The 25946-nt window shown below is 40.6% G+C and overlaps 1 protein-coding gene across 6 annotated transcripts in view; it reads left to right on the top strand.

Annotated features, from left to right (window-relative positions):
* Nucleotides 1-3646: 3646 nt before the first annotated feature.
* Nucleotides 3647-25946, top strand: part of PPARG (peroxisome proliferator activated receptor gamma) — a 125492-nt gene continuing 103192 nt past the window's right edge. For 2 of the 6 annotated variants that reach the window (XM_070463430.1, XM_070463429.1), the window contains exon 1: nucleotides 4602-4677. The gene's annotated coding sequence lies outside the window, so the exon portion shown is untranslated. Of the gene's footprint in view, nucleotides 3738-4601; nucleotides 4678-5341; nucleotides 5508-5540; nucleotides 5644-17097; nucleotides 18383-20643; nucleotides 20723-25946 lie in introns of those variants that run through there. The other 4 variants (XM_020872658.2, XM_020872654.2, XM_020872655.2 and 1 more) reach the window with 4 other exon arrangements.

The raw sequence follows: 25946 nt of genomic DNA, 5'->3' as shown, positions 1-25946 counted from the left end.
CAAATAGAAGGTAGGACAATTCTCCTGAACTGAAAACCCTGCTTGGCATTCTCTTCTTCCTAATAGCTGACTACTTCTTACCTCTTGATATTTACAGGGCAATCTGAAAGGCAAAATACATCAATTCCTGGGGATGGAAGAGGAATGAAGAAAAACTTAGAAAGCAGGGCAAACCTCTTTTTTATTATTCTCTGAATAGCAAAAGTATTTTTTGAACGATTAAAAGATGTTTTAAACAATTAAAACTTTAACATTTAAATAATCTAACTCAAAACTATTGAAACCACCAAATGGAATTTTCTTGGAGTTAAATATTATTATTACAGATTATGAGAGATAAAACATTTTCAAAACCAGGAGTCATCAAAGAAATGACCTTAAAATTATGTCTGTTTTAATCTTTTCAAATTATCTAAAAGAAAGCTGTAAATTGGGGTATTAAGAGAAAATAAAATACAAAGTTGTGTATATTTTCCATTTTTTAAATTTTGAACCAATAGCTGTATTATATTGTAATCTAATAATTTATATATAATCAAGCATTTATTAAAATATTCTGGCAAAATTCTTTTTTATCTATAGGCAATCACTCCAAACAGAAATAGAATCTGATTTAAGCAGAGATGTATAGTGAAAGGATCAGGCAATCGAAAATGAGAAGAAATGGATTGCAAGCCTGGCTTTGGTACTTGAGACCTTAGAAAAGGAGCAAGTCATTTGGTGAGAGGCAAGATAAGAGAAGACAGAATAGCAAGAGAAGGAGAAAAGGACCTTAATAAAATTCAAGTAAAACTGAGAGATTGCAGGTAAAATTTCATAACTAGATTTAAAAATCATGTGTATAAACACAACAGTCATTCACAAAGTAGGTGTGTGTGTATGTGTGTGTGTGTAACTTGTTCAACATGTTGAACTGGTTGTAATTTTTTTAAATTTTAAATTAAGATCTTATAAATCTCCTGGGAATTTATGGTGTCTGGAGACTGAGAAATGGTATTGCAGATAGAGGAGGAGCCAACATCAGAGACGTGACAGCACACGGCTGCCGTAGAGAAGTGACCCTCCTCCCACACTGGACGACTGGAAATGTAGCATATTAATTTTCCTAACCTCAATCTGCAACATGGTGAAATGTCGTTCACTACTGATGCCAACACTGTTTTGCTAAATGCCTAGAAAATAACATTTTGTCATGATTTCAAAAATAATATACCAGTATTTAAAAATATCTGAGGACTGAGAAGAAAAAACAAAACAACAAAAAAATTGAGGTCTGTCAGAAGGGGTAGTTTAAGTACAGTTGGAATAAACTGGAAATCAATTCAGTTAAGGCCAACTCCCATGACTAGACCTGTACTTCCTTCCCAATACAATAAACATAGTATGTAATTATGAACCTGGGAACAAAGTTCCCCTAGTTAGAAGAAAAGCAAATAGGCCTGCAAATCTCAAGTGAGATAAACAACTGAGCATTAACTGCAAAAAAAAATAAATAAATAAAACAAGTGCCCTAGGACCAAACCGCAGTATTTGGAATAAGCCCTCGTAGCTGGTAAAGTGAACCAAGGCACAATCTTTCATTTCTAGAAATTACATGTGGCTAGAACTGCATGTGTGCACTGCTGCAGGGCAGAGACCACGTGTTATTTATCATACTATCCCCAGAATTTAGCAGAGGACCTGGCACCAAATAAGCACTCAGTAAATGTCTGTGGAATGAAAGAATTCTGCAACTATAGTTTATACATTGTCCAAGTTTTGAAAATGTAGCCCCAAACACAGTAAGAAAACAAATTTTACATCAACTGCTGGTACACACAAACACACAGACATAATCCAATGAAGCAACACTTTAGGAGAGAATGCTGATAGTTTCTATTCTGTTCTGTATTATTTGACTTATAAAAAAGTATTTGGTTATGACACACTAACTGATTTCATAATCCACTAATAAATCAAGACCAGTAGTTTAAAAAACAGACTTAAGCTATTTCTCTTTCTATTGCTTAACTTCTTACATTTTTAGGCTTCATGAAGTATAGGTCACTTTTTTTAAATCACATTTTTCATTGAAGTATAGTTAATTTACAATGTTGTGTTAGCTTCAAGTATAGAACAAAGTGATTCAGTTATACATATTATATATTCTTTTTCAGATTCTTTTCTATTATAGGTTATTAAAGATATTGAGTATAGTTCCCTGTGCTATACAGTAGGTCCTTGTTGTTAACCTATTTTATATATAGTAGAAAAATCACTTTAAAAAAAATCTGGAAGGAAATTTAGAAAGTATTCAGATCAACTATAAAAAATGTTGCACCAGTTATGAGCTTAGGTAGGTAGGTAGGTTTAATCACTAAGTTGTGTCCAATTGTTGTGACACCATGGACTGTAGCCCACTAGGCTCTCTGTCCATGAGATTCTCCAGGCAAGAATACTGGAATGGGTTGCCATTTCCTTCTCTAGGGGATCTTCCCCAACCAGGGATGGAACCTGGTTCTCCTGCATTACAGGCAGACTCTTTACCAAAGAGCCGCCAGGGAAGTTATGAGTTTACTATGATGGAATTCCATCCAGTCAATATTGTTTAATTATGACTATTTCTCCACCAGAAGCAGATTGGTCCTACCTCACACCATACAAAAAATTTCACTCAAAATTATGTCGCAGACCTAAAAGTAAGAATTAAACCTATAAATCTGTGGCTACCAGATGTGGGGGGCGGGGATTAAAGGATAGTCAAAAGGTACAAATTTTCGGTTATAAAATAATTTAAGTCTACTAGAGATGATAGATATTCACTAAACTTATACTGCGATGATCATTTCATGATGCATGTAAGTCAGATCATGTTATACACTGTGAAATTATACAGTGCTGTATGTTAATTATATCTCAGTAAGACTGGAAGAAAAATAATTTAGTACTAGAGATGTAATACACAAAATGATGACTATAGTTGACATTGCTGTGTGATACTAAGAAAGTCATTAGGAGTTTAAAGCCTAAGAGTTCTCATCACAAGGAGAAACATTTTCTTCTGTTTTTAAGGTCTCTATATGAATGTTACGTAAACCTACTGTAATCATTTCACAACATACCATAAATCAAGCCATCAGGCTGTACACTTTAAACTTATATAGTGATATATGTCCATTACTTCTCAATACAAGTGGTGGACAACTCTGTCAATAAACTAAAAATCATTGGGTTGTACATTTAAATTAGATTATTTAAATGTCAGATTCTGCAAATTATATTTCAGCTTTTTTTTTTTTTTAAGCAGACTGGCAGTCTGGAGCGATCAAGAAGAGGGACGCATGCAGCATTCGATGCCTGAGTATAGAATGCTGAGCCGGTGTCAAGCTGTCTACCTACCTGGCAGGCAAGGAAGTAAGGTTTTTCGGTGATGGTCTTCTTTTAAGCCCCTCTAGAGCTATGATTCTTCAACTTCCTATTATATGGGCCAGGCAGAGAACACGGATCTGTTGAATTAAACTCTGAACGTTCTCCAAGACGATAAACATCCTCACAATATTTTACTTGTAACTGCAAACAAGGACCAGCTTCCCTAGAGGAAAAAGAACCGGCCAAATTAAGACTCTAAGAGGGTGGAGAGCATCGTGGGCAAGTAATTGATAACACTTCTTGAAATCACGGGCTCTATTCGCTCCCCAAGGACGGCCAGACTCAGAACACGGTGTGATTTTCAGCAAATGGGACTGGAAACAGACAAGGTAAGTAAGGCCTCATGTCCAGAAGACCAGAGGCTTTCTAGCTGGCCATATCTCAGCCCCGCTTTGGACAGGTTCACGGGAGAGGCAGGAAACGAAGGTGCCCAGAGTCCACTGGGTCCATGCCCTAAAGCTCGGACCCCAAACTGCGCCTCACTCTCCCAGGCCCCGCCCCACCCGCACCCCCACCCACACACACCACGTGTCCGGCTCCCTTGGCGTCAGAAACACTGCTGAAAGAATTTCAAAAATTCGGTCAATGAGTTTAAGGAATACTTTAAATTTTTACAATTAAAACTTTGTCACTTTATGTGAAGCACGAATACCAGCGGGAAATACGAAATGCGAAAGTGTTGAGTGGGGTGGGAGTCGGGGAGCGGGGAGCTCGAAGTGTGCAGCGTCATTGGGTAGGAGGATTAGAAAAAAAACAGGTGATCCTTAGTACGTTCTCATTTCTTTCTTTTTTAAATTTTGACTTAAGAGGATGTTGCTGAAAAGAACTTGAGGAGAAACAAAAAAACCCGCAGACCATCGTGCGAAAGCGAGACCCGCGGGCCCGGAGAGGGGTCGGCTCGCGAGCCCCACACCTCGTCGGCTCTCCCCGACGTGACCGCGGGCATCCTCCCGGGCTCCCGCCGGTCCCTCGTCAAGAAAAACGGGACCATTTCGGGGCCGCCGCCCAGCGGCGGCAGGGAGGAACAGGCGGGGCCGGGCGCAGAGTAGGTTCGCCCGCTAGAAGGTGGGCGCGGCGCGCGGGGGGCCCTACTGTGCGCCGGGCGGCGGCGCCGCGGCCGCGCCCCTCCCCTCGCCCCGCGCCCCCGCCCCCGACCCGGCCGCTGCGGGCGGGGCCGACCGCACTCGGGAGCCCGCGCCCGAGCCGCCGCCTGGGGCGCTCGGGTCGGCAACCTGGACACCGGAGCCGGCCGCCAGGCCACCGGCGCAGGTCAGAGCCGGGCTGCCCCGCTGCGCTCGGGGGTGGGCGCGGGGCCCCGGGCTGAAGAGGGTTCGGGGTGGGGCCGACGGGGTCTCGGGCTTAGGGGGTCCCGGGGGCGACAGGGGTCGTGGACCGGCGGCGCCCGGGCTGACAGGTCCTGTCCCGGCCGCGGGTCGCGCCCTGAGGAGACGTCCGGGCGGCGGAGGGCACGGGCCGCGGACGAGGCGCGCGGGGGAGAGCTGCGGTCCGACGGGAGGCGCGAGCCCGTGCTCCCCGCGCGCCTGTTCAGGCTTCGAGAGCGCGCGGGTCTGCGAGCCCCCGACGGCGCGGCGCGGCGCGGGGCGCGGGGAGCCAGCGGGGGAGTGGTCTGGGAGCCGCTGCCCCGCGTACCCCAGAGCCCCGGCGCGGGATCCCGTGCGGGCGCGTCCCGCGACTGCGGGGGTCCGGCTCCGTCTCCGGCGCCCAGATTGACCGCTGTGGGGTCGCGGTGACAGTTAAACCTGGGGCGCACTTTGGGGGCGGGCGGGGCGGGGGGCGCGCCCCCTCAGCCGAGGTGCCCTCACGCACCGGGCTGGCTATGAACCGGGCGGAGTGGCCCGGGACGCGGGGGGGCAGCGGATGGAGAGCGCGGGCCCTTCCCACCCGCTCTGCGGTCAGGAAGGTGGCCGGACGGTGCGGTGCCTCCTCCACGTGCCGGGCTCGACTCCCGCTCTGCCCTGAGCGGGGAAGGTGGACACGGGGCTGGCTTCACCGAAATCTCTAGTCCCTGCGTGCAGGGGGCGGAAAGTGGGTGTGTATCTGTGGTACTTTCTGCCTCGGTGTTAGGGGAGGAGCCTAAGGTAAGGAGGCTGAAACTGGGAGTAACCTATCTGCGGCTTTTATATAAGGTCAGTGGTTAGGTAAAGAAGGGGCCTTTACCTCCGCCGGTGATCAGAAGCCCGCGTCTCTAAATTCTCCTTAAGTCCCCTTGCTTAGGTGAGTCGGCTTACTCGGCAATTACACTCTGTTGAAATCACTCTGTTGGTGATGCGTGTCCAGAATTTGCAGGACGCTGCTCGTGAGGCTCGTGGTGATGATTATTCTGTTGTTATTTGGTCGTGCTCTTGTTTTACCGCGAGAATTTCATTCACTTGGGTCTGAGAGTAATGGTTGGGGAAATAGTGTCAATTATTTGAGGAGAGAAAGCTTAAAAGAACATAGCACTCTGTCATGAAGAAACTAGTTTTGAGGTTAACATGTAAAATTGATTTGTATAGATCATTGTCTGAAAACAAAACCAGACACGATGATTAACTGAGTTGTCTGAAACCTGTTGCTTAAGAAACTTGGTTTTGAAGTACACTATTTTCATGTCAACTGTTTTTATCATTCATGAAACAAATTGTAGTTGGAGATATTGAGAGAGGAATGACTAACACTCTTTAGAAGGCGCTGGGCAAACCTTGGGCATACCCCAGGTGTTTGCTGGCAGTCTTCCTGTTCATAGTTAAGTGATCAATCGCTGACTGAAAACAGGACCTCATGATCGTCTAGATGATTTTTACAAAACCCTCCTGCAATAGAGACCAATGTAGATGTTCACTGTAGCTTCTCTCTTAAAGAAATTCCTTCCACTCTTATGAAAGGTCTGTAGAAAACAGAGATGCTACCAGTCATCTTTCCGGATAATACTTCAAAAGATCTTTTTCAAAATTTGAAAACAGATTTATGTTGCATATTTTCAATCGGATTCAGTCTGTGAAGTTAATAGGCACCGTAGTATTCTCTGATATACAAAACGCTTAAATGAATGCCCTTAGCCAAAAACTGAGGGTTGTTACAAAATCATCCATTTTAGTCTTACTGTGTACTTCTTGTCATTATCCTTTAGTTAAATTATAATGATATGTGATACTTCACTTGCTGATAATTAGATCTTAAATTTAAAGATCTTAGGATCAATTAATGACCCACCGCTCAATCTCTTGCAAATCACTGGAAAGGGGGTAGAAACTGGTGATTTAATTTTTAAATCAAAATTCTTTTTCATGTTTAAAAGTTTGTTTCTTGCTTTTATGATAACTACTGTAAAAACGTGGCATCAGTGAAATATAAAGGTTTGGAGATTTCTAGGCTAAGCTTTTTAGGCACTGTTTTTTTTCATGCTTTTAAATTTAAAAGAATATAATTGATTTTTAAATTAAAACTAAAATATCCGCCTGCATCATATTCTTTATTAAACTTAGAATACCTTGAACATATTTTTGAAGTTGGCATTTTAAATAAATACGTTATTTTCTTTGAGGGGACTGTTTCCTCACTCTTCATTTCTTTGTATATTTTTCAGAACAACATTTTAAAGACGTAACATAGAATTTTTAAAAAATCACAATATTAATTATAACATCTCTATGACATTAAAACTGTATTATCCCTGTGTAATTTATACAGGAAAGAAGCATGACTTTAGAAAAATGCATTACATTATTGATCATTGCTAATTGCTCTTAGTTAAAAAAAAGTGTTTAAATAAGGATGTTTGCTACTAGCCCTAATTATCAGGATAATTATGTATTCGACAGTTGTATGAATGGCACAGCCATGGAAACACACACAAGAATTAATAATACATTTCATTTAGTTTTCAAACTGTGAAGTGGTGTTTTACTGTCGGGAGAGTTTCATGAAAACAGTATTAAAATAATACTTTACAAATGTTTTATATATCCTGGTCTGTTACTTTTGCTTCTTCTTCTTCTTTTTTTTTTTTTTTTTTTACTTTTGCTTCTTTCATAGGATTTATACATGCCCAATGAGCAGGACAGAAAATGTTGGTCATTCTAATTTGTGGATGTTCTGCTGAATTCACTATCACTTGAACTTGGAAATATAATAATGTCATAAAATGTGTCAAGTATACTGAAAGAAGTTTTGGGTTCCACTAAAAATAAGTATCAGCTGTAGAGAATTTTTTTTTTTAATCACTAATCAAGAAAACGATAAAAGTCACCGGCCTATGGATATAAACATGTGTCCCCCACCACCTTCAAAATTATTAAACTGAATTTCTAACTTGCTTTTATTTTTCCTAGCAGATCTCTGTACTGCTTTTGACCTCTTGAGCTGTTGCTTTCTCTCTTAAGGCCTAAAAGCAACAAAAAGGGCGGCAATTTAAAAAGCTTAATCCTTTGAAACTGATCTAATTTGACTCCACAAAAAGACAATAAGATCTGTAAATAACCACCTTGCAAGCATAGATAGCCCCAGTGTATCAAACTTCAGTTAGTGTCATAGCTTTCTAGATGAAAATTTTAAATTGAAGGCTATTTTTAATCCTCCTTGGCCTTGTCATTTACTATTTATATTTTATCACAACACAGAGGTAGATTTGCAGGAGTTATATGGCGTATCTTTTGAACTCATTCTAATTTTTATTTACCTAAAATACTGTAGGTTCTTGAAAGGAAATCGGCTCAAATGAAGTAGACTGTATTTGGGGGGAAACTTTTGGAGATGTGAAGACAACTATCACCGATAATAGTGTATACTTAAATTATTTTTTATTAAAAAAAAACAGGTTTATATATTATTTTTTTTCTTCAACAGTCAGTGCACACCTATGTTTTAATAACAAATGTTTAACTCAGACTGTGAATGTTTACATTTTTAACCATTTTAATTATTATAGTGAGGCAAGTCATTTATCCTTTCTAACTCTCCGTTTCCTTATCAGTGTAAATTGGAAAAATATTGCAATTATTGTTCCGTGCTCTCTTTTTTTGTATGATTTTAAGACTTTATCAGCAAATCTGTGTATCTTAAATGATATGACCTTGTCCTGAATTTAATTGAGCTAATTCTTTTACAAATATTAATAGTTCACTTTAGTACTAATTTTGAGATTCTTGTTAACAATGAACAGAAGATAATGCTTGCCATGTGGTGATCAATTTATCAGATGTTTCTGAAATGAGATATTTCATCATTATTCAGTTTAAAACTGTATTTCCTATTCTCTGGTGACTTCGGACAAAAATCAGCCTAAGAATTATTTTTGTCCTGTTGATAATATCTCTGCGAGTCCTGTGTAGACACAGTGTGTAGCCTTTCGTGTCCATTTTTGCGTCTTCACACATTAGAAGGCGCGAACTGTGCTTTTTGTTTGATGAAATTCTAGTCTTTACATATTTTTATGGTGTATGCTGTGAATGCTTCATGTGTGTTTGTTTTATACTGAGGCCTATGATCCTTCAGATCAAAAGACATTTTAGTGTCACGGCTTAAAGAATAAATAGGGACCGTGCTTGTCATAAAACGTGGGGCTCCTTCTAAGAAGCCGTATCCAAAAACATAGGCTTTTAGTGGCTTGAAAAGTGAACATGCCTCCTAGGAACCCACCAGTTTACTAGTAGGGACTCATTGGAAAAGCATGTAATTAAGGGTGCATCGTCCAGATAATAAATTTTAAATTCTTCTTATGGATTGTTAAAAAATCCATTCTGTTGTGAACTGTCTCCTATGCAAGAAAGCAAGGGCCTTGAACCCCACTCTGTTCCCAGTTCCCCTGCAGAGGCCGAGTGGGGGCCTCACTGAAAGTGTGAGGGGGCAGAGGACAAAGAAGGGTTGGGCCATGCCTGGAGATGGGTGTTCCATTTCCCTGTGGCTCCCCCTTTGCAGCCGGGGAGTGGGGAGCAGCCCTCATTTTCATTCTGTTCGTGGGTCTTCTCTGGCTTTCTCAGAGCCATAGCTATACCTTCAGCTATTCCAGTGACCAGGCCATTCTCAACTTGAAAATCTTTTTTTGGGATGGGTTTCCTTTCTGTACTGCGATTTCTCAGACATAAAGGAAAGAAATGAAGTCATCAGTTCATGCACCATGAATCATTTACAATGGAGATTTAAAACTGTAAGGGAGGATTTACACTCAATCCTATAATAGTTTAGTTCAATTTGATTCAGTGTCTTAAGAAACAGTTTTTATTTCACTTCAGTGCTTTTTTTTTAGAAAATAAATTCAATGCTAGTTTTAACTGATTTTTTTTTTTTAAAGAAGCACTTCAATTCGTGGATTCATCTAGAATTGTAATATGTGGATAAGGCCCTTTGAGACACCTTTCCTGACCTTCTGGGAAGAGTTCAGATTAGCATAGACCCGGGGTGTGAAGTCTGCACAGATTACCGTAGATAAGGAGAAGGTAGCTAGGAGGGAGAGAGAAAACTAGGGAAATACCCTGAGTGGGAGTGGAAGAGGTCTGCGTGCGTGCGCTCACTTCCCACACTCAGCGGGTTGCACAGTAATCGTATAGAGACCTGAATGGAAGGGGCTGGTTTCTAAGAATTTACCCTGTGCCTTGGTGACGTCAGAAACCTTTAGGACAGCTTTGAATTCTAAAGTTGCTGCTTGGCACTGTCACTGTCTCGGGTGCTCTAGGTGGCTTCAGGGGAGAGCCCCAGCAAGTGAATGGAAAGAGGGTATTATTATCCTGTGTGTTTAAGGAATAACTGCTCCTGTATGGTGGAGACTGCAAAGTGCAGTGGCGAGATGCTGGAAAGAACTCCTTCACCTTGACCCCACCCCACTGACCATCATTTCGCCTCCGCCGTCTGTGTCCTTTGAAAGTTTGGAGTCTGCCTTCAAAATGCCTATATTCTTAGCAGGGTTAATTCTTTAAGACATTATCAGCAAAAATTTGAGAGGTTAGTTTCCTGGTTTGCTTGCTACCTGCAGGCAAAGCTTTTAAGGAATAGTAAACACACTTGAAATGTAAAGAGGGGATCAGGAAAAGGCAGAATAAAATTAAAGCAGTCCTGTCCCCAGTTCTCCATAAACCAGCCTTTATGAAACCAAATTTGAAAATAGTCACTTGAGATAGTAGTGACACAAAAGGATATATTCTCCCACACAGGCATATTTTTTTCTCTTAAAAATCAACACAGGGGAATTCCCTGGTGGTTCAGTGGTTAGGACTCTGCGTTCTCATTGCCAGAGGCTGGGTTCAATCCCTGGATGGGGAACTAAAACCCCACAAGCTGCACGGCCTGGCCTAAAAACCAAAATCAGCGTGTGTTGTAATTCTCCCTTGAACCATTTTTTCCTTCAGAAAAAACAAATCGTCATTCCTAAATGTCAGTTTAGGAAATTTATCAAATTTAAGGCTCTAGGAGTTGGTAGTTGGCTAGTATAATTAGATATATGAATATTACTTCTCACTGTGCCTTCCTCTTTCTGTAACATTAGACAAATTATCTAGTCCCTTCTTGAGTGAGTTCTTCCAGACTTATAAAGTAGCTTTCTAACAGATTGAAATGAGAGGAATCTCTCAATCACGTCATAAAAAAATATGCCAAAGATGAATAAATAATGCTTAAGACTTTGGCAGAGCCTCATCATAAAATTTTATACATACTTTATTTTTCCCTTTATGTTTTTTTGTCAAAAATACTTATAGGAAATCAATGTGTATCTGATGGAAATAGCAGCTTAGTAGCCACCTCAAAAGCGAGTTCATTAATTCTGTGAATCAGCTGATAGGCAGTGTTTAACAGTTAATTGCAGGCCACTGTCATGGATATAAGTAAACATATTGCACACTTGTATCATTCACTTTTCCACAGTGTTGCTGAAGTCTAAATCTAAATCAGAGAATCCCTAAGTCCTACCGTACTTACTGTTGTTTTTTTCTGTCACTTGATAATTACCTGGGTTTTGTAAACAAGGTTTTGATTGTGTATGGACAAGTACTTACATAAAACCTTTCTCTTTTTAATGTGGTGGATGAAGTTATGAAAGAGAACAAACATATGAATGGTGTATATATATATATATAAATGAAGAAGATACTGTAGCAAATTATTTACATATGTTCAGAAAATTCAGAAGAGTGAAGAAAACACCCAGGCCTTTGCCAATGTAGGATTACTACATGTTTTCCTAAAGCATTTGGAAGTAATTAGAAATACCCTAGTTTTATTTAAAAGCAATATACTTTTAAACTTTGTTTTCAACAAGGTCCCAGTTTGTTGACTTTCAGAACGAGAGCAGTACAATGTCTACAAAAACATAGATTATTAATTTCTTCAACAGGACTGACTGGTTTTACTCATCTTTATGTCTCCAGCACATAGCACAGTACTCACTAGGTACTTAATACATGTTTTTAAAAGAATCAAGAAATAGTCTAAAATAAAGAGCGGTCCTTGGAGCAGCAGCCAGGGTCTGGGAGCTTGGTGGAAATGTAAATTCTCAGGCCCCACCCCAGACCTACTGAATCAGAAACTCGGGAGAGGGCCTGATAATCTGTCTTCCAGCAAGCCCTGCAGGGGATTCTCGTGTGGTGTGTGAGAACCTCTCACGGCTGCTGAGCCCGGCGTCCCATCTGAGAGCCTGGAGCGCAGTGCGCGGCGCGGTTAGTCTGGATCGTTCTCCCTCTTGCCTGTAGTTAGGTCTCTTGATGTATGACCCTATTGGTAGTGATAGAAGCTCTTGAGATCATCCTGTAAGTTGCCTCTGTTGGTTTGACATTTTATTAGTTAGAGAGACTCAGTCTTGTTTTCAATAAGCTCGTGTCCGTAGAGGCTAGCCGGGTCACTTCTGAGTCGGAGAATCACTGATTGCCCTTACCTTAGCATGGTTGCCAAGAATCCCCAGTCTGTAAGTTCAGAGACTGGATTTTATACAGTATCTGACAATGCTCTGGCCCTGGAGGACCCACATTAAACAGATATGGGTCTTAGAAGATATGGATTTGTAAACTTCAATTCCAGTTTCATAATCGTAGAAAATGTACCAGTCCTAGTGATTGTTGGTGATAGGTTTTTTTTTTTTTAATCCTAAAATTCTGTGATTCAGGAATTGAAGAAACTGGTTCTCTTATGTATAGCTATTGTTACTATCACTTAGTTCCCCTGCTGAAAAGGCAATTGGGGAAAATATTGCACAATCCGCTGCCGTACCCCTACTTTGGAGATTTTTTCCAAAGGGGTGGAGGATATAGGACAAGCCACATACACGAAGACTTTCATACAAGCATTGCTATAGGAACCAATATTTGGAAATAACTATTCAACAGCAGCGGAATGCTTAAGTAAATTATGATGTAATTAGTAGGTGGAATGTTATGTAATTGTCAGTGACAAATTGGAAAACTAGAGCAAACTTGACAAATATTTTTTAAAAAGTAGCATAAAGAATGTATGTGCACCATTGATTGAAACCTTATATAAACGTGCATATGAAGAGACAATACAAAAGTTACGAAAAAGTGTATTTTATATTTTAAAATAGATATGGAAAGCTTTTTGTTTGCTTTTATGTTTTTCTCTCTTTCCCAAAGTTTAGCCATTAATATAAAAATTACTCCTATACTTAAAAGCCTACATTTATTGCTTTTATTTTTTAGTATGTCTGTGACCCTGATCAGTAAAGATCAAGCAAAGAGTAAATTAAACATTGAGAACCCTCTAGCTATTTTATTGCTTTTAAGCCATTCAAGATAATGTGAGACAGTACATGAATTCTTTTCTGTTATACCTAGTTTTATTTCACACTTAATTTTCTCTCCCATGCAAGGCTTCTCTCTACTCTGCTGGACTGGTCTCTGGGAGGAAAAAATGCACCACCTTTGTTACAGCCTCTTGGTTTCCTCAGTCACACGTGCTGTTGGATTTCATTGATTTCTTTGGGCCTCTGCTCTCTTTGATCTTTAGCATCCTCCAAACAGCAGCTCTTTTTAAACAGTAGTTGCCAGAGTTATTTTACTTTCCAGCTATCCCCTTTTAAGTCTTTTTCTAAAAACTATGTTTATCTATTATGGGTTTTTTTTCCCCCTAAAATTAAATAACCTCGGGATAGTTTGTCTTCTGACTCTGATAGAATACTGAACTTGTAACCGTAAATAGCTGATGCAGAACCACAAGAGGGTTAAACTTCTATTACAAATGGTTATTATGAGACCTTGCTATAATTTGTAATAATAATTTTTAAAATAGCAAGAACTTTAAAATAGCAAATGAGTAGAGGTTTCCCAAAATCTTGTCAGACCTCAGTGTGAACACAGTAAAAGATGCACACACACAGCAATATATGTGTGTATGTGTGTATACTGTCCACATACACACACACACAGCTATGTCCTTTGAATTGAATACTTTTTCCTTTTTTCTGTTGCATTGCTCTAGAAAAATCCCAAAGGGAAAATTAAATAGTTTTGCCTTCGACCCAGATTACAGGTTACATTTTTCTTGTCACTTTCTTTGGAACTTGTTTTGATAAATTTATATCAGCCTGATGCCTTTACAATAACCTTTATCTAAATGAAAGCAAAGTTTTAAACATTTTTTTAGAAACTTTTTATCAGGGATATTAGATATTTCTCTCTCCTTCTCCCCCCCCCCCCCCCACCATTTCTGATGATTTAATCCTTAATACAGCCCAAGGCAAACCTCAGCGGGTAACACAAACCTGGAAATGACCCTCATACTCCCAAGAACAAATCTACAGAGGAGAAGCTCCTTTTTAGTGAAGATTTATTTATCCAAGAAAAATATACTGAACTCCTACTTTGTGCCAAGAGCTGTTTTAGAGAAGGAGTTTAAAGCAGTGAACAAAACAGACAAGGATATCCCTCCTGACATTCATGAGTATTGTTATCTAGATTTAACGAGGGTGTTAGTGGGAGAGGTGATGACTAAGAGCAGGCAACAGTCTAAGCCCTGCCTTGTGACCAGGCAGTGTTGCCAGGCCAGCCTGGAACTGGGTGGCTGTCTTTGAGTTAGATGTGAAGGAGGGGAACACCTGTGTCCTTGAATATTTTTCCTAAATCTCTTATATTATTTTAGGTTATACATACATAGTATGTATCACACATAATGAATGATATAATTATTGTATTATTTCATTTCTCTCTCAGCAACAAAGTTTACTAGCAAAGGATGTAAGAATGCATCTTTTGTTAATAAGTTATTAACTTTTCTTGAAAATACAAATAATAGGATGCTGATTCACTTTGCAGAAGGAGTATTTATTTCACAGTAATCTCAAAATGGCTATATTTAAGTGGTTAACTATCCAAGCGTATTTAATTCATAACTTTATTTACCAGAAAAATGAATTACACCTAACAAATATGTGAAACAAATTTCACTGAGACTATCCCATTAAAATTAAAACAAAAACAAAAACACTTTTTTCCCCTGGGAAATACAGTTAGCAACTTACCATTTAAAAGCATATTTAGAATTTTTAAATATTTAGAATATAATATTTGAGTAAAAGGAGACCCAGATCTTACTTCAAATGACTGTCCCTTGGTCAGTTTAAGTATTACAGCTATTTCAACTCTGTACGCACGATCCAGTTGTCTGATTACCATTTCAGTTCTGTTTTTAAATTCTTGGAAAATGTCTTACTGGCCTCTTAGAGATAAATCCTGAACAATATGAAACTTTGGGGGAAAAAATGGTAACGAAAATAGATTTTGAAGGAAGTTATATGAAGTTAAGTCGAATTAATATTTTCTTATATAGACATGCAATATTAGAGTGCATCTCAATGCAGATGTAACCAAAGCCTTCAAACTTTACAGATTTCACCATAATTTATTCAAAAATCCGTGAACGTTTATCAGATGACCACTCGCTTTCCAGCGCCAGGTTTCCTTATACCGGAAGCAAAATCCGACATGGCTTTATAGTTGGTGGCCCAGGTGCTTTTCAGATTGGAGAAGGGAATCAGAATCTAGCACCAGGCAGGCAAATAACCGAACTCCGTGAAAGTTAAGAAAATAATTAAGTGGCGGAACACAGCACATGGGTATGATGTGTCTTTAAGCCATTCACACAATCCATGTGCACTTGACCATGTGTACATACCAGCTAGAACCATCTCTGATCCTGACAAAGCACAGCACATACACACAAATATTTTGTTTTTGCCCCACCCGTTAAGTTTTAAGTGTCAAATGGATTTCCTTTGTCACACTATATGCGTGTGAAATAATTCACCCTGGCCACTAGCTATTAAACTCAGAAAATGCAAACTAACTTTACTTTTAGCTGAAACATAATTGGAAGAGATTTACTCTGAAATGCAGTTTAACGCGTTCCAGATTCTATATTACTCATTGTATTTGCTGATTGTTTGCAGGCAGGTCTTACAAGTTTTATGTGCAAGTTCTGTACCAAGCAGAATTATGAATTCCTAGAGAGTAGAAATGAGCGTGGAGGCTCTTTTTATTCTTCTCATGTGTATGTGCCCTGCTTCCCTTCCCTATTTCACAGCCCACAGCACGGGGGACTGAGCATGTTGTCATTACTTTATAAATGCTTTCAAACCTGGTTTGATTTTGAGGACTGCTTTGTGCTATTTCATTGTCGGTTTCTCAGTGCTACTGTTCTCCACGTCTTTAGTGTGAAGTGAAAGGCGCTCAGTCATGTCTGGCTCTCTGTGACCCCATGGATTGTAGCCCGCCTGGCTCCTCTGTCCATGTGATTTTCTCAGCAAGCACATTGGAGTGGGTCGCCATTCCCTTCTCTAAGGGATCTTGCCGACTCAGGGATCGAACCCAGGTCTCCTGCATTGCAGGGGGATTCTTTACTGATGTTTAGGGAAACATCTCTAAAAATGTTTATTTCTATTTTAACATTTTTGGTTACACGGAGTGATATGAAATTAATGCCAGAAGAAGTTTCCATTTTGCTTTGCTAAAGCGAGCAAAATGGGATATGAAAGAGAAAAAAAAAATGTTAATTATAGACTTTAGCATTCTATGTTGGATCTTTTTCTTGTCCTGGTCAGAAGAACAGGTTTTAAATGGCCTGAGGGCCAGGGCGCCTGTTGTACTTTCTTGTTTGGAGACTTCCAGTGGCAACTGTAGCAAATTCAGTTTAATACCACAGCGGGAGAAAAGTTCATACAGATGTGTGGTCCAGAATGTTACCTAGATTTATTACTCACGCAGAAAATAAAACCGGTTCCCTTTCAAACGTTCTGTCAATTGTTAGATAAAACACTACATAGTCTCGGCCTATTCATTTGTTTATAATGTATAAAATAATTATATGCTCAGCTATTTCATATGTGAATCACAAGTATTATCACCATAATTGTTTAACAGTTAATCTCCTTTACAAGGTAGATACACGTTTATGAGCCACTTCAAATCAAAATACCAGGCAAAGGAACTGATTTACATATAAAAGCAAAGCAAACAGGCGAACTTTTTTTTTTAATGTGGCCTTGTGACATCTCTGCACGCCCACTTTTCTCCGTAGGGCTACTTGTGTGCCTGAAGAATGAAGGTAGGAGTCTCTTAGCAAGAGATCAGTGCAAGGAACTTGCACCCTCTCCACCCCTGGGCAACCTGCCATCATCCTCCTGCGGCCACACCTGTTCATCTCCTACCAGGGCAAAGAGGTGTCCCATACCTATAGCTGTGACACTGAGGAAGAAGCACGTGGCAGGCAGGAGGCTACGATAGAAGGAAGGATCAGCACTGACCTGGGCCTGGAGCCGGCTCTCCCTGACGGTCCAGACTTCCACGTCCTTCGCTTGCACCTCGTTCACGCACAGCCGGACACAATGAGTTGTGTCCAGGTTCAGTAGGCTCTGGGCACAAAGGGAGACAGCGAGCTCCTAGAACCAAGAGTTTATAAGCTCCTTGAATCCAAAAGGGGCAGCACTGAAGCAGTTAACCAAAAATTCAAATCAGTGTGTGGTTAAGACTAAAGAAAGTGCTACAAAAATTCAGAGAATGGCAAAATCAGTGTGGAGTGGAGGGTTGTAAACGCAGGAAAAGCCTGAAGAGGAGATGGGTATTGGATTATATGTGAAAAGTTGAGGAATTGACAGGATAACCTTAAGAAAAATCCAAAAGAGGGCTTATATGTAGACATATGGCTGATTCACTTTGCTGTAAAGTAGAAACTGACACAATAAAGCAACTGTACTCCAATAAAAGTTAATTTTTAAAAAATGGAAAATGTCTTTAAAATATACCGGAAAAGAAAAAGGAATCAAAATACAATTTCATTAATATGAAATACTCAGACTAGGCAGATTCATAGAAATAGAAAGCGAATTATTTGTTGCCAGGGCTTGGAGGCAGAGGGGGCCGGAGGAGCGACTGCTTGATGGTGCAGGATTTCCTTTTGAGGAGATTAAGCTGTTTCAGAACTTGATAAAGGTGACTTTAAGGATGTCCTAAATATCATTGAACTGCACACTTTAGAACAGTTAGTTTTATGTATGTGAATTTTACACAGAAGCAAAAAAAGTTCAGGGCTTGAGATGGTGTAAGAGGAAAGGGGAAAGAATTTCCAGGGCAAGAAAACGAAGCCTGGACTAGTGAATAAGCACAGGCTGCGGGGGTCATTCTGCAGAGATCATCCCAGCGGAAGCGGGTCGTGTGTCTTGTGTGAGCAGTGAGAAATGGGATTGGAGATGTAGATTTCAGATGGGATGAGAAAGGTTCCGGGGTGTAGGCAAAGGAGTATGGGCTTTATCTTGTAAGAAGGGTTGGGATTCCAGGTCTTGAGGGGAAGAGTGAGATGATTTAATCATAAGGTTTATTTGGCAGTAGTGTGCAGGGCAAGCAGCTAGGAGGCTATCGCAAAATCTGGACAGAGGAGGGCCTGTCAGAACAGAAAGAGAAAAAAGGAGAGGGCCGTCGTGAAGCAGCTTCTGGAGACGGCCCCTGCTCTGATGCTGCTCTGCTCACTGTTTCCGACTTGGTAAAAGGTAAGCGCAGATATGAGGATAAGCATTTACAGCCGTTTGTAGTAGAAAACAAGCGTACACTTACCGAAAGGGAAGGGGAGATAAATTAGGACTTTGAGACTAGTAGATCCATACTGTGTGTTTTAGAGTAGGAACTGGCAACTCACTCCAGGATTCTTGCCTGGAAAAATCCCATAAACAGAGGAGCCTGGTGGGCTACAGTCCATGGGGTCGGACAGGGTCGGACATGACTGAGTGACTGACTGGATACACGAGTAATCAACAAGGACCTACTGTATAGCCCAGGGAACTATATTCAGTATCTTGTAATAACCTATAGTGGAAAAGAATCTGAAAAAGAATATATATGTATGTGTAATTAAATATGTATGTGTAAACAAATCACTGTTGTGTACCCCTGAAACACAACATTATAAATCAACTATATGTCAAATTTAAAAAAATAAATGATAAACATCATTAATGGGGAAAAAAAAGTCTATATTGTCATGACATTCAGGCACATGCTTTTTTGCATTTTATAAAAGTATCCACAACAGGTTAAAAAGAAAAATGCCTTCATCCCGAGTTAGAACTCCACTGCCCTAAAGGACAGATGGACTGGACTTAGGGACTGGGCCTTTCAGGGCAGTCGTCAGCCGTGTCATCAGTTTTATGGCTCATTTTTATGGCACTTTACCCTGTGCCACGTGTCGTGCTGGCTCTCGATGAACAGTGAGCAAGGATGGAGCTCCTAGGTCATAGATTGTCAAAGGATTGCTGGAAATTAAAGGGAGGCATACGTGAGCTCAAAAAAAACCTCACAACTGCAGTTGTCCAGAGGTGGGGAAGGCCGTCGTGTGAGCGCCAAGTGCGTGCTTTCGTCAGTAGAGATATTTAGGCAGAGTCTGAATGGCTGTCTGTTAAGGGGTCTTATTTGATAGGAGAAATGAATCAGGGACCTTATAAAGTCCCTTCCGATGTTAAGGTGATTCCCTGTTCTGTAACATTAACTTAGAAGAAAGAGTTCTTTCTCTTTTTTTAAAATTGAAGTGTAGTTGATTGACAGTACTGTGTAAGTTTTAGGTATACAGCTAGTGATTGCAGCATTTTTGCAGATTACATTCCTGTCTCTTTCTTATTTGACTGTATTGGAACAACAATGTCCACTGCCATTCTCATCAGTACTTGTAACTATATTTCCCTACCTTTTCCTGCAAATTTGATTTTTAAACCTACCTGTGCAGTGAAGTCCCGCAGTTCTTTTTAAAGAAAGTACTGTTCTCACATGCCTTCTCAGCTGTCATTTATTTCCAATTTTACTATTCGTTAAGTTCCTCTTCCATGTGACATTTGCACAAGCAACGTGGATTTCTGCAGAAGTTACGTAAATCACAGGCAGGCTGCTGACCCTGAAATCATTAGTCCCCACTCCTGTGATGTAACGCGGAGGCCGAACAAGACCAGGCAGGCCACCCGTGTGGGGAATGTCTTTGGGATTCCGTTTTGGTGTAGGTGAAAGCTCAAATAACTTTTATTATTCAGCTTATTTCACTTAGTTATGACAAGTCTCGAACTCTTATTGTCAACATTGGAGCAGTTCAGATGATCATAGATTGATTGATTGTACTTGGGAGAATCCGGAGAGCTAGCCTCCTGTAGGAGTGAGGCATGCTCGCTCAGTGCTCAGTCATGTCTGACTCTCTGAGGCCCCACGGACTGTAGCCTGCCAGGCTCCTCTGTCCATGGGATTTTCCACGCAAGAATACTGGAGTGGACTGCCATTTCCTACTGCTGGGAATCTTCCCAACCCAGGGATCGAACCCTTGTCTCCTGCATGTCCTGCATTGGCGGGTGAACTGCTGAGCCCCCTGGGAAGCCCCGTAATCAGTAAATATTTGTGGAGTGTTGTTCATCGAACGATATGGTGGACGAAGCACTTCACATGGGAAGCTACTATAAATGCAAGCACAGGAGTAAAGAAAGTGTGAGCTTAGAGAGAAAAACAGAGACAGGTTCCTGAAGGCAGCAACATCCTTTTGTAATTACCAGTGTGAACACTTTTTGGCTCAGTAATTGTGGAGGCTTCTTAATTTCCACACAGTGTTTAAGATACCAGTGCTGGCTCTTTCTGAGTCTGGGTCCACAGAGAGCAGCTGAGCTGAAATGGGAAAAGTCATTTCCTCCGACTCTGCTTTCTGGGCCCCTCCTCTCCCGTCTCTTTCCTCCTTACCACCCTCCTCCCGCCTCCCCAATTCTTGCTCGTTTTGTTTCTTGTTTAGTTGCTCTGTCGTGTCCGACCATTTTTGCGACCCCGTGGACAGTAGCCCGGCAGCCTCCTCTGTCCATGCGATTTTCCAGGTAAGAACACTGGAGTGGGTTGGCATTCCCTTCTCCAGGGGACCTTCCCGACTCAGGGCTCAAACCCGCGTCTCCTGCGTTGGCAGGTGGGTTCCTTACCACTGCACCTTTCTTTCTCTAACTGTGTTGTTACTACCCCCCCCCTTTTTAAATATTCTGGTGTTTTACATATTCTGTCCCTTTTTTTCCTTCTTTTTCTGCTCTCTCATCTGATGGCCCTCTTCCTTTTCTCGTTTCCCAGTATCTAATATCTCTGTTTTTGGTCCAGTCTCTTAACTACAGTATGGAAAAGGAATGTGTTTTTAATCTACTAATCAAATAAGGACATGGGTATTTTTTTTCTCTATTGAGGTATAATTGACATAAATTGACATAAATTTAAAATGTACGTTCTGGTGATTTGAAATACCTATGTATTGTGAAAGGCTTTCCTCCATTTGTTAATTAACATCCATCAACTCACAAGTACCTCTCTTTCCTTTTTTTTTTTTTCTTTTTTGGAGAGAACATGTAAGTTCTATGTTCTTAGCAAATTTTGATTATATAATACAGTGTTAACAAGTATAGTCACCATGATGTACATTCAGGAGTTTTTACCCTGAATGTAACATGAGCAACATGCTTATGTTGCCCTTTCAGATATGAAATAAAATTGATTATCACTTATAAGTGGATTTTAATTGATTTTTTAAAAAATTAGTGAATCACTAATCTTCAGATTTGGAGAAGGGGATCAAGAGATCTCAAGTCATAATTCCTAGTAAAGCACCGTAGCTTATTGAAATAGCTAATTGTCTTTAACAACCTTAGTTCCTCATTTTTCCACATGGTACATGTATCAGATATATCATGGGATCCTTTAGCACCATCTAATTTATTAAATTACATCTTGATTTACACAGTTACACAAGAGCTGGAATATTTCTCTGTTTTGTTCATTGTTTATCCCCAGTGCCTAGAACACTGCTAACAAATGTCAGATGCTCAACAAATATTGTTGCTTTTTTTTAAAGTTTGGAAGTCTTGTTTTTTTTTAGTGTTTAGTTTTATTTATTTATTTGACTGCAGCGGGTCTTAGTTGTGGCTTGCAGGATCTTTGATGTTTGTTGGGGCGTGAAAGCTCTTGTTGTGGCATGTGGGATGTAGTTCCCTGACCAGGGATCAAACTCAGGCCCTCTGCATTGGGAGCACAGAGTCTTAGCCACTGGACCACCAGGAAGTTCCTATTGCTTTTCATTTCAGATCTACAGTTTCATTCTCCTTCCTAATCCTGAATAGGTATCATAACTCTTTGGAGTAATATTATTATTCATTGGGATAACTTAGTTTAAGATTGGTTTATAAATGTAACCATAGAGTTTCATGTTTAGATAATGCTTCCTTCCACTTCAGTCTCCACTTCAGTCTGCTCCACAGTTTAAATCCTCAGCTAAACTGTCATTTACCCATCCTTCTAAAGGACTCTTCCTTATCTATCTCAGGCATCAAAAAAGTAACCTAGCAATTGATAGCAATAGTTAATATTTACCGAGCCCTGATTCTATATCAGGCTCTATTTTAGGCACATTACATACAGTGTCTCATTTTAGTTGTCCAGCAATCTGTGAAAGGTATACACTATTATCTCTGTTTTGCAGATGAAGAAACAAACCCAGAGAGGTAAAAATAACCTGCCAGGTGATAAAACTAAGATCTGAACTCAGGCAGCCTAAACCCAGGCACCTTGTCTTGCACATACTCACGAGAGTCTAATTTCCCAGTATTTAACTTGCCAGAGAATGAGATAACTACACCCCATTACTACCAGCACTGTTCCACACCTAGCAATTCCATCTACAGAAGTGTAACCGTATTCAGTTGTACCCAAGGATTAGATCCAAGCTTTTCAGCTGTTCTGCTTCACTGCCAATTGGTTTATGTGTTAGCGGGAAGCAACTTGAAAGTACTTCTAATTGTTACTTGTGGCAGAGTAAAGTAGATCACCAAATCTTTATATTCAGTAACTCTGCTGTCACTGAAAACCAACCGCTCTTAGGAGATTCTTTATTTCCATTTTTCCCCTTCTCTTAAATTCCTCTTCATTCAAATGAAGTCACCTTATTTTGTTACCTCAGGCTATAGACATCAATTTAATAGGCAGTTTTGAATGGGAATGTTGTAAAAATCTAGGGAAGGGTATGCTCAGCTCTTCTTGACTCTGACTTCTCATGGAATCAGTCAGCAATTTGGGGGCGGGGAGGTCAGTGGCAGACCGGGTATTTAACTCAATGGGATAGAAATTAGTCATTTAGGATTATTCATACACTTTCGCCTTCCCTCAGAGCACCAAAAAGACTTTCCATTTGAGAGCATCTTGGAGAAGGAAATGGCAACCCACTCCAGTGTTCTTGCCTGAGAAATCCCATGGACAGAGGAGCCTGGTGGGCTACAGTCCACGGGGCCCCAAAGAGTCAGACACAACTCAGTGACTTCACCTTCTTTCTTTTTCTTTTCTTTCCCCTGTCCCTTAGAAAAGTTGATTTTGCTAGGTCAGTTCCTTCATTTTTGTCAGGTATTAGAGAATGAGTAGAAAGGGGCTGGATATGAAAAGTTGGAGAAGATTTAAGTTGCCACAGTTCTAAAGAGCTGGGACAGAGAGGAAGGAGAGATCATGACTTTACTGGGCTGGGGATGGAGGACGTGTTGAGTTAGGAGGACTTTTGCTGAAGGAGATACTTTGGAAAGCGTAGGACCTGAAAAAGTCAAAGGAAAGGGAAGTGAGAAGGGTGGCTGTGGTATTGAGTTGAGCCTCCTCGAATATCCTCTGCGAGTCTGGAGGAGAGATGGAAAACCTTTCATCTGACGGGAGGCGAGGCGGGGTCCAGCATGGGTTGGATTGTGCTTCCTTAATTCTAAAGAGGGTGAAGATGGGTAGTTTAGGGGATGCTGAGTTTGAGGTTCCTGAAGAAAGTTGAGGAGGGGTGTTCCCCGCCAAAAATGGAAATACACATTGAGAAGTCTTGAGAGAAGACGTGTGGCTAGAGATGAAGATCTGGGAGCTGTAATCAAGTTAGTTGTGTTTATAGATAAGAGTGAGGACAAGACGGAATTTGCATAACACATAGAATAGAAGAACTCAGGAGGAAGAAGTGCCAAGAAAAAAGACTAACACAGTAGGCGTAGACTAAGGCTAAGAATTCAGAGAAACTGATCCCTGGGCAGCAAAGGGAAGAGAGGTTTCAAGAGCAGAGGATGGACAGAACAACAAACGACGCAGAGGCAGAGGCACTGATGCCGGAGCCAGCTCAGAAGGGCATGTAGAAGTCAACTGTTAAATTTGGGGGATTTTTGTGAACTGTTTGTTATCCACAGCCATTATTAAAAGTTACACTGTATGCACCAGCAATGAAACAAGTGATGCTGAGAAAAAGAAGGTAGTCAACCACACCAAGCGCGTCGCTTCCTGATTTTTTTTTTTGCACCGCTGGCGTGTTGGTCGGGATTGCTCCTGGGAGGCCGGGATCCTGTGTCATGCGCTGCTCCTGCCTCAGCTCCGCCCATCTCTGCTGTCATGTTGGTGGCCTGAAATCAGTCACCGTGGGAGTATTTCCACCACAGGAAAGAAAAACACTGCACACCAGAGCATTTTTCCTGCCAGGAGACCCAGTTATTAAACACTGGGCTTCCTTGGTGGCTCAGATGGCGAAGAATCTACCTGCAGTGCTGGAGACCCAGGTTCAATCCCTGGGTTGGGAGGATCCCCTGGAGAAGGGAACGGCAACCGCTGCAGTATTCTGGCCTGGAGAATCCCATGGACAGAGGAGCCTGGCAGGCTGGAGTCCATGGGGGTGCAAAGAGTCAGACGTGACTTAGCGACTTTCACTTAACAGCACACCATTGCGCAAATAGAATGAAAACCAAGAAAAGCCTAATGGATTTATTAAGAAGGAGCCCACTTGTCACTTTTGCTTGAGTTTCAGTAGAAAGGTGGGTGGCAAAAGCCACACTGAAGCGGGTTGAGTGAAATAATGGAAAGTGAGAAAATGTTCAAATACATTTGAAAACTAGTGAGCTAAATAGCTAAGCAGATTGTTATTGTTGATAGTGTTGGGTTTTTTTTTTTCTGATCGTGGAGCCTACAGAACATATCCAATGTTAATGTACTTTATTAATCTCCAAATATGAACAATATGTGCAGATTCATTTCATGGTGGAAGCTTTTCCACTGGAAAATCTTGAGGAATCTAGTTATCTATAGAACGTATATTTTGGGAGATGCTGCTGTAATATTTCACAAATAAGATGATGTTCGCTGTAACTTTGAGATTAATATTCTTGTTTTTAAAGTTTCTTAGATCTCTAAGGAAATGTTTTAAAGAATGAATGTTGAATTTTACTGGGTATTTTTCTTGTAGTTTTTGAGGTAGTCATGTGGTTTCTTTTAAAATTTGACCCAGTGCTGGAACACATTATTCTAATAGATTTTCCAATATTAAATCTTTGTTTTTCTGAGATAAATCCAACTTTATTATTGTGTTTTATTCTTTTACTGTACTATTGGCATTTGTTCATTAGCATTTTATTTGTACATTAGTGTCAGTATTAATAAGTGAAGTTGGTATTTTTGTTCTTGTTAGGTGTTGAAAATTAATTTGGTCACTCTTTTTTTTTCCTACTCGGAAGCAATTTTATGTAGCAAAAAACATTTCTGCCTTGAACACTTGGAAAAAAATTATCTGTAAAATTATCAAGGCCCAAAGCTTCTTGGGGAAGTAATTCTTTGATAAGTTTTCAGTTGTTTCCATTTTTAATTATTTTCCTGTTTCTTAAGTCAACGTTTACCATTTTTACCATTTCAGACAGAGCAGATTAAGTTGCCCCTTGGCTTGCATTATCATCTACTTAGATTCTGGTAGAAAGCCTGCCTCAGATAATAGAAAGTTGGATGGGTAGATGTGAACAGACCTTGTCTAGTGTGGGTTCTGTTGAAGTGGGAGGGGCTCGTCTGCTGTCTTCACAGCCTAGTTCTCTGGCTTACATCAGTGAGGAGAGAGATTTATGAATGAATGACTCTACCCCAGTCTGCATTTAACTGATCAGATGGGGAACGTGAAAGAACTATAACCCTTGGTATATACCGCCCCCAGAATGGATCTTGTTTCTGCCCGATTATTACATTTTATGTCTGGAAACTATACCTTCTATGGCACAGTGCAGTTCTGAATGGATACAGAGAGCAGATTAC

This window comes from Odocoileus virginianus, unplaced genomic scaffold (assembly GCF_023699985.2).
Source record: "Odocoileus virginianus isolate 20LAN1187 ecotype Illinois unplaced genomic scaffold, Ovbor_1.2 Unplaced_Contig_2, whole genome shotgun sequence".
NCBI classification, from domain to species: Eukaryota; Metazoa; Chordata; class Mammalia; order Artiodactyla; family Cervidae; genus Odocoileus; species Odocoileus virginianus.
Note: the sequence above shows the minus strand (reverse complement) of the source record. Positions and strands in the feature narration are given on the sequence as shown.